A 12,036-nucleotide genomic window follows, 5' to 3' on the forward strand; every position below is an offset into this window, starting at 1 on the left:
AAATGTTTAAAACACTGTTGTTCAGCCCAGCATCTAGAAAAATAGTGTAACATTAGGATTTTTTCTTCCTATTAAGGAGATAATAAACAATGAAGTAGAATATTATGTGTTTATGTAAAATTACTGTTTTTCTTTCTTACTTTAAGTCTGTAAAATAATACATCTGTTTAATATCATGTCCACTCTGGAATTCTCATTGATACTTTTTAACATAGTTTCTAAGCACATCCTTTGTTTGCCTTTCTGTGTAATTTTAAATCTATTGTAAACAATCAGAGTTTAACTTTTCCTCTCAATGTTGCTATCCTTCCTGATAAATCAAGAAGCAGGAACATTTTAAGTGACATGTTTATAAATCAGAATTTTAGTTTATCAATTATTTCTTCCCCTAGTCATTCTTTCAGAAACACACTGAATATAGACATAGACACAACAGACTTTTTTTTTTTTGTCAGCAATTTTATTGTCAGTTTACAGATGTGCTGGATTGTACAGGATGTACTAAGTGTTGTTGCTATTTTGGTCATGGTATTCTTGAGAAAAAGGATCTATTTTTCCCCCCTCTGATGAGTTCTATTTGTACGTGATTGCCTGGAAAAACAAACCAAACAAAAAAAAAACCCAAAAAACCATTCTACTCATCTTGTTCAGTATTTCCACATTGCTTTAATTAATAATAGTGTTTGCTCAATTGTCTCAATAATTGGTTATGTCTTTTAGTTGTTGTTGTTGTTAAGTTCCATAGAGTTGAACAGGATTCATAGAAACCCTTGAACAAAAGACCTGAACTCTGTTCTGTAACTATCGTTGTTGTCGTTGTTATGTGCCACCGAGTCGTTTGTGACTCAAAGCAACCCTATGTAGAAGAGCTCGAAAGGCCATTATAACTTGTGCCAACCTCGCCATCTCAAACACACTTATTCCCACCACTCCAGTCACAGAATCGATCCACCTAATCAAAGGTCTTCCTCTCCTACACTGCCCCTCCACTCTGCCAAACATGATGTCCCTCTCCAAAGACCTGTCCCTCCTTGCAACATGCGCAAAGTATGACAGACGAAGCTTCAGAATCCGTGACTTCAAGGAGCATTCTGGCTTCACCTTCTCCAAGAAAAACCTGTTTGTTCTCCTAGCAGTCCACGGTATAGTCAACACTCTTCTCCAGCACCGCAACTCAAAGGCACCAATTCTCTTTCTATCATCCCTATTCACTGTCCAACTATCTGACACATAGCACATAATTGCGAAGACTATAGCCCAGATCAGGCGCACCTTATTCTCCAGCCTGACGTTGTTGCTCTTTTGTACTCTTGAGAGGTCCCTCACAGCTGACTTTCCCAATGCAATTTGTTTCTTGATTTCCTGGCTACTGTTACCAAGAGTGTTGACTGTGGAGCCAAGTAACTAAAACTGTTAACTATTTCAATCTCTTCACCATCCATACTGATGCTGCCAATTGGCCCAGTGGTGAGAATCTTCGATTTCTTGATGTTGAGCTTCAATCCATATAGGAGGCTGCAGTCATTGACCTTCTGCAGCAAGTGCTTCAGGTCCTCCTCAGTTTCAGCAAGCAGAGTTGTGGCATCTGCATAACGCAGGTTGTTGATGATTCTTCCACCAATCCTGATGCCACATTCCTCGTTGTACAGCCCAGAGTCTCCGATGATCTGTTCTGCATACAGATTGAAATGGTAGTTTCTCTAAATTCGTAGGGTTTTCAGAGACATGTTGATTTGAAAGTGGATGCCACTCCTGCTTCCAAGCCTTTCATAATCTGGGAGCTCCACCAAACCTTGTTCACCATGGGTAAACATTATGGCATTTGACCCACCAGTAGCATAGTGTTCAGCATCACAACAACCGCAGGCCACCTCAGTACAGAAAATTGACAGACCAGTGCTGTAGCACTTAGAAGAATGTTTGTCCGAAACACAATTAACACCAGGCCCAAGGGGCCAATCCACTTTTAAACACATAGGCCCTCCACCAGGTACTGATTGACTCTAAAGAGATTTCCAGCCGACAGTTCATTGTTAACTAAATCCAGTAAATTCAATCAGCTCACACACAATTGTGAATGAAATAATACAACCAGTCTACACCCAAACCTAAACCAAAGCAAGAGAACACACCTTCCAGAATCCAACCACTTTACACATCAGCCTTCAAACATATTTTTATCAAATCAAGTGATTTGCTTTCACATATAGCTTACAAAATAAGTAAAACTTGGTTTCTTTAATTTTTCATATCTTTCATACAACTGTGAATTACTTTATTATAAAAATTAAGTAATTTTTTAAATTCCTATTAAAGCTATAATATAGTATATTTACATTTATTTCTGTGACTATATATTTAATCACTATTGTTGTTAAGTGCTGTCGAGTACAACACATACTGACTCTATGAAGAACTTTTTAAATCCTGTCTTCTCCTGTGTCATTCTTACAAATATGAGCCCATTGTTGCAATCACTGTGTCGATTCATCTGGGTGAGGGTCTCATCTTTTACTGCCCCTCCACCTTTTCAAGCTCAAAGTATGTGAGGTGAAACTATCACCTTTGCCTCCAAGAAACACTCTGGTTGCACTCATGCCACGATATAACTGCTTGTTGTTTTGACAGTTCATGGGATAGTCAGTCTTTTTCTCCAACAGCACATTTCAGAGGCATTAATTATTCTTCTGTCATTTTTATCCAATGCCATGCTCAGAGATGCATAAGAAGTGATAAAACAAAAGAAAAAAAGTTATGGCATGAATCAGGCACACATTAGCATTCAAACTGACCAGACTGCTTCTCAGTAATTTGGAAATATCCCTGACCAAAGACATTTCCAATGCAATGTTTCCTGAATGCTGGTACCAAGTGTATTGATTGTGAATCCAAGTAAAAGAAATTCATTGACAGTTTTAGTCTTTTCTCCATATAACTTGGTGTTGATGAAATGGTAAGAGTTTTTGTTTTCTTGATGTTGAGATGCAATACATATTGAAGGCTGTAGTCTTTGATCTTTTGTAACAAGTGCTTCAAGTCCTCTACACTTTCATTAAGCAAGGCTGTGTCATCTGCATAGTGTAGGTTGTTGATGAGTTTTCCTCTGATTCTAATGTCGTATTTTTCTTCATATATAGTCCAGTTTCTTGAATGTGCTACTCAGCATATTGACTGAATACGTATAGAGAGAAAATAAAAGCTTGACGTACACCACCTTTATTGATTTTAAACCACGTAGTGTTTCCTTAATCTGTTCAGAAACATCTTGGTGTAGGTATAAATTCTGCATGAGCATACTTAAGTGTTCTGGGATTCCCATTTTTTCCCAAAGTAAGCCATCATTTATAATGCTCCACACAGCCAAATGCCTTGGCATAGTCAATAAACATAAATTATATTACGATACCTTTTTCTAGACTGTGCTCATGGAAAACCTATACTTGGTCCTAGAGGCAGAAGTCAAAAGAAAGCAAAGAAACAACACTACATGGTGCAAAATTAGGAAGGGAGTGCCTCAAGGATGCATCCTGTCTCCATACCTTGAAACAATCTGTATGCAGCACATATTATTTGGGAGGTAGGGTTTTATAAAAAAGAATGTAGCATCAGGGTTTGAGGAAGACACATCAAAATCTGTGTTAATGCAAATAACACAACCTTGCTTGTTGAAACTAAAGATGACCAGAAACATTTGCTTCAGAGGATCAAGAACTATGGTCTTGAATATAGATTGAAGCTTAACATCAAGAAAACAAAGATGTCATCACTGGGCCAATTGGCAGCACCATGATAAATGGAGAAGAGTTGTGGTTGTTAACAGTTACAGCTTGCTCAGCTCCACAATCAGAACTCTGGTCACCTGCAGTCAGAAAATCAAAAGATCAATAGCTTTGGGAAAGCCTGCTGTCAGAGACCTCTCTGAAGTGCTAAAGAGCAATGATGTCAGTCTAGAGACTAAGGTGTATCTTATCCAGGCCATGGTCTTCATAATTATTTGTTATGCATCAGAGGGATACAGTGACTGTAGCAATGGGCTCAAGGGTGTCTCAGATTGTGGGGATGGTGTAGGATAGGGCAAAGGTTAGATCTATTGTTCATAGAATTGCTGTGAGCCATAGAGAGAGTTCTGTTGGCCTAGAGGATAGAAAGTTATGCTACCAAGCCAAAGGTGGGTGATTTTAATCAGCTGCCCTCGGGCCTAGTTTTAATTTTTTGTCAAACATTCTTCCTAGTGGTCGCACTGGTCTGTGCATTGCTGTACAGAGGTAACTCTTGGTAGCTATGATGCTAAACACTGTGACACTGGTGTGTCAAATGTGATAATGGTTACCCATGGTGAACAGTGTTTGGTGGAGCTCCCAGTTTAAGACAGGTTTGGAAGCAGGAGAGGCTTGCCTCCTGAAACTCTATGAATTTACAGAAATGATGAAAGTTATTCAAGTGTTCAGGTCTTTTGCTCATAGGGTCTCTATGAGTCATCTACTACTCAAAGGCACTTAACAACAACAATGTGCATAAAAATGCTGGACAATGGCTAAAGATAACAGAAGAATTGATGTCTTTGAGTCGTGGTGCTGAAGAACAGTACTGAACTCTTAGATTGCAAAGAGAACAAACAAATATGTCCTAAAGAGGATGAAACCAAGTTTCCCCTTATAGTCAAGAATTCTGAAGCTCTGTCTCACCTACTTTGGGCACTTGGCCATGAGAGACCACTCTTTGGAGAATATCCTTGGAAGGGTGTAGGAACAGTAAAAAGAGAAGACCTCAGATTAGATGGATTGATATGGTAATTTGGGTGATGGCATTAGGTGTAGCAAAGTTAGTGAAACTGGTTCAGAACATAGCAGGATTCAGAGCTATTGTACATAGGGTTGCTATGAGTTGTAGGTGTCTCAATGGCACATAACAATAAAAATTTTCTCTGCTTTCAACAAAGATCCATCTTACATCTGCAAGAACATTCATGGTCTCACAATTTCTTCTAAATCCAGCCTGATCTTCTGGCAGTTCTCTGTAAATATACTGTTCTGCTTTTAGATGATATTCAGCAATATTTTGCTTGCATGAGATATTCATGTTATTGTTCGATAATTTCCATATTCAATTGGATTCCTTTTCTTGAGAATGGTAACAAATATGGAAATCTTCTAGTCAATGGGCCAGATAGCTATCATCCAAATTTCTTAGTACAGACTGATGAGCACATCCAAGGCTGCATCTATTAGTTGAAATATATCAGTTGCTTTTGTTGTTATGTACCGTCGAGTCACTTGAAACTCATAGCAACCCAATGTACAACAACCCAAACTCTGTTCTATCCTGTGCCAATCTAATTGTCTCTGGCACAATTACCCCCTCCCCCATTACCCCAGTGAATGGATCAATCCATCTCATCGATGGTCTTCCTCTTCTGTGCTGTCCCTCCACCCTCCCAAGCATGACATTTCTCTCTGAGGACTGGTCCCTCCTTGCAACATGTCCAAAGTATGTCAGATGAAGCTTCAGAATCCTTGCCTCCAAGGAGCAGCCTGGTCTCATCCTCTCTAGGATGAAGTTGTTTGCTCTTCTAGCAGTCCAATACTCTTCTCCAACATCACAGCTCAAAGGCATCAATGTTTCTTCCATTATCCCTAGTCATTGTCCAACTTCCTGTGAATAGCAAGTAATTACAAAGAGGATGGTCTGGATCAGGAGTATCTTAGTCTCCAGACTGAAATTGTTATTCTTCAGTGCATTGGAGAGGTCTCTGACAGAAGACTTTTCCAATGCATTTCATCTTTTGATTTCCTGGCTGCTAGTACCAAGAGTGTTGATTGTGGGACCAAGAAAACTAAAGCTGTTAACAATCTCAATCTTTCTCCTATCTATAATGATGCGTTCAATTGGCCAGGTAGTGAGAATCTTTGTTTTCTTGACATTGAGCTTCAATCCATATTGAAGGCTGCAGTCCTCGACCTTCTGCAGCAAGCACTTTAGGTCTTCCTCAGTTTCAGTAAGCAGGCTTGTGTCATCTGTACAAGGTAGATCGTTGATGAGTTTGCCTTTTATCATGAAGCCACATTTCTCCTCATAGAGCCCAGCCTCCCAGATAATCTGTTCTGCATAAAGATTGAAAAGGTATAGAGATAGGACATATTCCTGGTGTATAACCTTCCAATTTTGAACCATGCAGCTACTAATTCCTGGGGCCTTTTTTTTTTTGCCATTGCCTTCACTGTAGCTTGAAATTCTTACTTCATTACAATTGGCTCTTTATCATATGGTACTTCTGGAAGTATTTCAGTGTTGGCCAATTCTTTTTGATACATTATATTTCCTCCATCTTCTTTTAATGTGTCCTGTGTCATTCAAGAGTTTTCCCAGAGTTTCCTGAAGTATTGAAACTTGATGCTTTTCAGTTCTTTCAGTTTGAGAAATGTCAAGCAATTTCTTCCTTTTTAATTCTCTGATTCCAAATCTGAAAACCTTATGAACAACAGAGGCATAAGAGTAGATATAGTATTTAAGCACTAGACAATGTCCTATATAAAAAAATGTTCTTGATGTTGAGACATAATCCATATTGAAAGCTGTAGCCTTTGATCTTCTGCAGCAAGCATTTTAAGTCCTCCTCACTTTCAGCAAGCAAGATTGGGTCATCTGCATAATGCAGGTTGTTGATGAGTCTTCCTCCAATTCTGATACTATTTCCTCTTTATAAAGTACAGCTTCTTGAATGATTTATTCAATATACAGAGTGAAGAATGATTGCATAGGTATAATGGAGAAATTATAGGGCCTTGATCATCTCTTTCTTAATTTTAACCCAGTTAGTGTTTCCTTGCTCTGTTCAGACAATGATCTCTTGGTCTTTGTACAGCTTTTGCATGAACACATTTATTTTCAATATTCCTATTTGTTTCTTTAGTTAACTGAGAAAATTAGATCAGGATATTCAATGTCCTTGTTATATTGTTCTTGCTATTAAATTCCATTGAGTCAGTTGTGATTCATAGTTATGTACAATAGCTCCGAACTCTGCTCTATCCTGAGCCAGTCTCACTGTCTCAAACACACCTACCCACATTATCCCAGATACTGTGCCAATCCATCTCTGGTAGGGTCTTTCTCTCTTGCGCTGTCCCTCAACCCTTCCAAGCAGATGCCCTTCTCCAAGGAATGGTCACTTCTGGAAATATGCCCAAAACATGTGGGATGGAGCTTCAAAATCCTTGTCTTCAAGAAGCAACTTCAATTCATCCTCTCTAGGACAGACTTGTTCGTTCTCTTGGCAGACCAAGAATTCAATACTCCTCTTTAGCACCATAACTCAAAGGAATTGATTTTTCTTCAGTAATTCTTAGTCATTCTCCAGCTCTCTGATATATAGCAAGTAATTGCAAAGACCATAACCTGTATCAGGATCACCTTGGTCTTCAGACTGACACTGGAGAGGTCCCTGATGACAGATTTTTCCCAGTATGATTCATCATTTGATTTCTTGACTCCTGATACCAAGAATATTGATTGTGGACCTGAGGAAGGTGAAATTGTTAACAATCTCAATCTCTTCTCCATCTATTATAATGCTTCCAATTGGCCCAGTGGTGAGAATTTCTATTTCCTTGATGCTGAGCTTCAATCTATGTTGAAGACTATAGTCCTTGACTTTCTGCAACAAATTCTTAAGTTATTTTAAGCAACAATCAGGATTTTAACCAAAATACCTTTTCATAAAACAAAAGAGAATATATAATAGCTACATTTAATTTTTTAAGTATTTTTTCAAATTCTATATGAAATATCCAATTTTGTTTGTTGAAACAAACAACACCTACATTTTTTATTTTTTACAAGAAATTCACTTGTTGAAAATTTAAGTAAACATGATTTTGTTGTTAGGTGTTACTGAGCCAACTACAACTCATGGTGTACCTTTGAATAAATGTAAACCTTGTTCTATTCTGCAGAATTTTCACAATCTCTGCCATGGTCAAACCCACTGTTGTGCTGTTACAAATTATGTCATAGAAGATTTTCCTTTCTTTTTTTCTGATTTTCTATTTTTCAGAGTGTTATACATATTTTTTTGTGTGAGGACTGGTCCATTCTGAAAACATATCAAAGTTTGTGAGGCAGAATTAAGCTATGTTCATCTCTAAGGAACATCCTGGGTGCATTTCTTCCAAGGCATATTTGTTTGTTCTTTTGAAAGTCTGTGGTATAGTCAATACTCTTTCCAACACCAAATTCAGAGACATCAATTCTTCATTAGTCTTCCTTATTCATTGTACAACTTTTAGATGCATACAAAAAATTAAAAATACAATAGCTTGAGTCAGGTATGCTTGTCTTTAACTAGCATTCTCACTCTTTAGCACTTTAAAGAGGTGCTTGAGAAGAGACTCCCCCTCCCCCCCCAGCCCAGTGGTGTGTCTCTTAACTGCTGCTTTCAAGGAGTAGACTGTGGATCCAAGTAATCTGAAAATCCAAATGTGACAAATGTGAGGTTGTGCTACATTATTGTGAGTATATCTATCTCTCAATCTAAACTACTCTTGCGATATTCTGTTGATAGTCTAACATTCTCTTTCATACTATAACATTGTATATTCTTGCCAGTATCAGATGAATTTTAGCAAAAAGCAGAGACTAGAAAAAGGATGTCTATCTGTGATTTATTGACTATACTAAAATGTTAAACCATGTGAATTATAACAAATGAAAACAATGAGGGTGTTCATGTGAGGAAACAATATATGTTTTAAAATCTAGAAATGTGTGAGTCAGGACTGTATTATTCTCTCCATATGTATTAATCTATATGTTAAGGAAATAATTCAAGAAGCTGGATTTTGTGACGAAAGTGTAGCATGGGGATCTGAGGAAGATTTATCAATAACCTACCATATACACATGACACACTTTGGTTGCTGAAAGTGAGGAAGATTGAAAATGCTTGCCACAGAAGACCGGAAGAGGAACAGTACATCAGCAGAGAACTGCCAGAAGTCCAGGCTGGGTTTAGAAGGGCTCGTGGTACTAGGGATATTGTAGCCGATGTTAGATGGATCTTAGCTGAAAGCAGAGAATACCAGAAGAATGTCTATCTGTGTTTCATTGATTATGCAAATGCATTTGACTGTGTGGATCATAACAAACAGTGTTTGACTCTGAGAAGAATGGGAATCCAAGAACATTTAATCGTGCTAATGCGAAACCTATGCTTGGACCAAGAGGCAGCCGTCAGAACAGAGCAGGACAACACTGAATGGTTCAAAATTAGGAAGGGTATGCATCAGGGATGTGTCCTATCTGCATACTTTTTCAACCTGTATGCAGAATAGATTATCCGAGAGGTTGGGATCTATAAGGAGACGTGTGACATTAGGATTGGTGGAAGATCTATCAACAATCTGTGTTATGCAGATGACACAACCTTGCTCGCTGAAACTGAGGAGGACCTCGTGCACTTACTGCAGAGGGTCAAGGACTGAAGCCTTCAGTATGGACTGAGGCTCAATGTCAAGAAGACAAAGATTCTCACCACTGGACCAATTGGTAGCATCAGGATAGATGGCGAAGAGATTGAGATTGTTCACAGCTTCAGTTTGCTCAGCTCCACAGTCAACACTCTTGACACCAGCAGCCAGGAAATAAAAAAACGTATTGCGATGGGAAAGTCTGCTATTAGGGACCTCTCTGAGGTACTCAAGAGCAACGGTGTCTCCTTGGAGACTAAGGTATGCCTGATACAGGCCATGGTCTTTGCAATCACTTGTTATGCATCAGAAAGCTGGGCAATGACTAGGGAGGACAGAAGGAGGATGGACGCCTTTGAGCTGTTGTGCTGGAGAAGAGTATTGAATGTACCATGGACTGCCAAGAAAACAAACAGATTCATCCTAGAGAGGGTTAAACCAGGCTACTCCTTGGAGGCAAAGATTCTGGGGCTTTGTCTAACATACTTTGGACATGTTGCAAGGAGAGACAGGTCTTTGGAGAGGGACATCATGCTGGGTAGAGTAGAGGCACAGTGCAGGAGGGGAAGACCCTCTATGAGGTGGATTGATTCAGTGACTGGGGTAATGGGGATGGGTGTGTCAGAGGCAATGCGATTGGCAAAGGATAGAGCAGGGTTTAGGGCTGTTGTACATAGGGTCGCTATGAGTCGAAAACGACTCGACGGCACATAACAACAACAATAACAACAGAAGACCAAAGACTATATTCTTCAATATGGATTTAATCACAGTATTAAGAAAACAAAAATTCTCCTTACTGGTCTACAAAACAACATCATGATAGACAAAGAAAAGATTGAAGTTGTTAATGATTTTTTTTTTCTTACTAGGATTCACAATCAACATCCTTTGTACTAGCAGTGAAGAAATGAAAAGACTTGTAACATTTGGGAAATTTGCTGTTAAGGACCTCTCCCAAGTGTGATGTCAGTTTAAAGACTAAGGTGCACTTGATCCAAGGCATGAACTTTTTTTTCTGTTGTAACAATTGTTTTATAGGCATGAACTTTTTAACTACTTGTTATTCATCTGAAAGCTGGGCAATGAATTCCTATGATAGAAAACGAGGACAATTTTGAATTGGTGGTGGTATTGAAAGAGTCCTGAATATCCCAAGAAATACAAAAAGTACAAATAAATAAGTTTTGGGGAAATTGCAGCTAAGATACTACTTGGAGGCAAGGATAATGAAACTTCATCTCACTTACTTTGGGTTTGTTGTTAAGAGAGGCCAGCCCTCAGAATAGTATATTATTCTTGGAAAGGTTAAGGATGGGTGAAAGAAAGAAGGATCCTCAATAATACAGATCAACACAGTGATGTAATAATTGGCTCAAATGTATCAGGAATGGTGAAGATGGTGCAGGATAGGACTGAGTGCAGTTCTTTTATTCATGGGGTTGTTACGAGTCATAGCTAACTCAATGACATCTAACAATGACCACAAAATAACATTTTAAGTATATTTTTCTATGACTTAAACTATAGTTCTTTTTAAAAGACAGTGTTAATTAAAATATAACATATATCATTACAATAAGCAGATTATTTGCAAGCAGAATACATGCAATCAGATTGTAACAGGCAATTGATTTGATAAGGTATTATATATTTTAAACAGATATTGTAAACCTCTTTGTTTTCAGTACTAATAGGGAAAACCAATTTACAAAATTAATTCTTTATGTCAGCACACAAACCTGAAATCATATATACTGGCTGTGGCTAATTTGCTTAATCTCAGGGTGACAAAAGTAGAGACAAAATTTGCATGATGTTGTTGTTAAGTGCCATTGAGTCACTCATACCATCCCTATATACAACAGCTCCAAAGCCTGCCCTGTCCTGAACCAGTCTCACTGACTCAGACACACTACCCCCATTGTCCCAGTTACTGTATCACTCCCTCTCATCCGGGGTCTTCCTCCCCTGCACTGTCCGTCCTCTCTTCTGAGCATGATGTCCTTCTCCAAGCACTAGTCCCTTCTGACCATATGCCCAAAGTTATGTGCGAAGGAGCTTCAAAATCCTAGCCTCCAAGGAGAAACTTTGCTTCACCCTCTCCAAGGCAGACTTATTTGTTTTCTTGGTAGTCCATGGCACTTCTCATGACACTTCACAACTCTTCTCTAGCACCATAACTCAAAGGTACCAATTCTTCTTCTGTCATCTTTAGTCATTGCCTAGTTCTCTGATGTATAGTAAGTAACTGTGAAGACCATGGCCTGGATCAAGCACACCTTAGTCTCTAAACTGACATCATTGCTTCTCAGTACTCTACAGAAGTCCCTGACAGCACATTTTCGCAGTGCTTTTTTTTTTTAATCTCCTGATGGTGTCAAGAATGCTGATTGTGGACCCTGCAGGCTATATTTGTTAACAACCTCAATCTCTTCTCCACCTATCATGTTGCTGCAAATTGGCCCAATAGTGAGAATCCTCTTTTTTTTTTCTTGAAGTTGAGCTGTATATATATCATTATGTGTTATGTAACTTTTGTTGTTGTTGGTGGTGTTATGTGCCGTTGAGG

The sequence above is a fragment of the Elephantulus edwardii genome, unplaced genomic scaffold, assembly GCF_000299155.1.
Source record: "Elephantulus edwardii isolate Elephantulus edwardi_28Jun2011 unplaced genomic scaffold, EleEdw1.0 scaffold00012, whole genome shotgun sequence".
NCBI classification, from domain to species: domain Eukaryota; kingdom Metazoa; phylum Chordata; class Mammalia; order Macroscelidea; family Macroscelididae; genus Elephantulus; species Elephantulus edwardii.